General features: G+C 48.5%; 1 non-coding gene across 1 annotated transcript; it reads left to right on the plus strand.

The window, feature by feature from the left end:
• The first annotated feature begins 406 nt into the window (after positions 1-406).
• Positions 407-561, plus strand: LOC143175506 (5.8S ribosomal RNA). The gene has a single exon (XR_013000266.1). It is a non-coding gene; the product is annotated as a 5.8S ribosomal RNA (ribosomal RNA).
• The last annotated feature ends 887 nt before the right edge of the window (positions 562-1,448 follow it).

Genomic DNA, 1,448 nt, shown 5'->3' on the forward strand with positions numbered 1-1,448 from the left:
TCGGTACGATTCGTGCAACGTTTCGCGCGATGCGACGCGAAAACATGCGCGCAACAATAGATGCGTCTGATCGGAAGAACGCGAGGGTCGACTGCACGCGATGGATTCAGTATCGGGTAGGATACAAAATATATCCCCGTCGTTTCCACGCGTGCGAGTCTTCTGCGTCTTTCGCGGGTTTTTGAATGCACTATACGCCCGGAACGTCGAGAAATATATACATATTACTTGAACGTTTTTCGTCTCGAAAGGCTTCGGTGTCGTCTCCAAGGCGACGCCTGAATCTCCTTCGCGCGCTGGTCGGAGATTCAGGTATCAACTTTTATCTTCTCTTTGAAAGAAGAGAGATATTAGGTCGAACAAATGAGAATAAAATTATATATGTGAAATATAAAATTTATACGATTACCCTGAACGGTGGATCACTTGGCTCGTGGGTCGATGAAGAACGCAGCTAATTGCGCGTCAACGTGTGAACTGCAGGACACATGAACATCGACATTTCGAACGCACATTGCGGTCCACGGATACAATTCCTGGACCACGCCTGGCTGAGGGTCGTTTACGTACCATACACTGCTTGCGTAGCTCTGTCAAATCCCCGCCGTCGTTCACCTCTTCGGATCGAACGTTTTTTTACCGAAGGGCGCAAAGAACGTTTCTGAGTCGGGTTAAGAGAAGGATGCTACGTACGAGCGAACGATGGGTGTCTCGTCGGCGTTTGTCGCGGACACGCGAAAATTCTGTGAATTTCACGGACAGTGTACGTTCTAGTTGTTGCAAAACGATCGGAATCGTTTGTATGGACTCGCGTGAGTGTTCGCGGCGTCGTGCGTCGTTCAATTACGACCGCCCGCGGATACCGCTCCACTGCGATATGGATCTGAGCGACAACTTTTTCGGCTGTTCGTGAGATGAACGGTTTCGTGTGTTTAGAAAAATTTTTTTTCCCGCGCTCCCGACGTCACCTGAAATGATGCGTCAGAGGTGAAAGAAAATATTAAGAAGTCGAGAGAGAGAGAGACTACACACGTTTTATTCATATTTTGTATACCGTGCGTGAGACGGATGTGCACGACACGTCGTATGTCGGTATATTACCGACTGGCCCCAGGGAGATTGTTTTCTTCCTCTCTTACGAATGAGATGTACGTTTCGGAGGATCGTCGTTACCGAAACACACGGCAAAACGAGACTTCTCGCAGCAGAACCTTTATACACAATACACATCGACTCTTTTTACCCCGAGAGAGAGAGAAAAGGTGTATTTCTTTTTTTTATTTTTCGAATTCGACGCACGAACGCTTTGACGACTGGAGAAAAACACGGTGTGTGTTAAAATCGTGCGGGACGAGCATGCGTATTCGTAACGGGTCGAATAGTTCTTATTCCCCGTCGTCGCGTGTCCTCGCTGGACCACCACCGTGCGCTTCCGCCACGTTCAGTTG

Source organism: Nomia melanderi, unplaced genomic scaffold (genome assembly GCF_051020985.1).
Source record: "Nomia melanderi isolate GNS246 unplaced genomic scaffold, iyNomMela1 scaffold0098, whole genome shotgun sequence".
NCBI lineage: Eukaryota > Metazoa > Arthropoda > Insecta > Hymenoptera > Halictidae > Nomia > Nomia melanderi.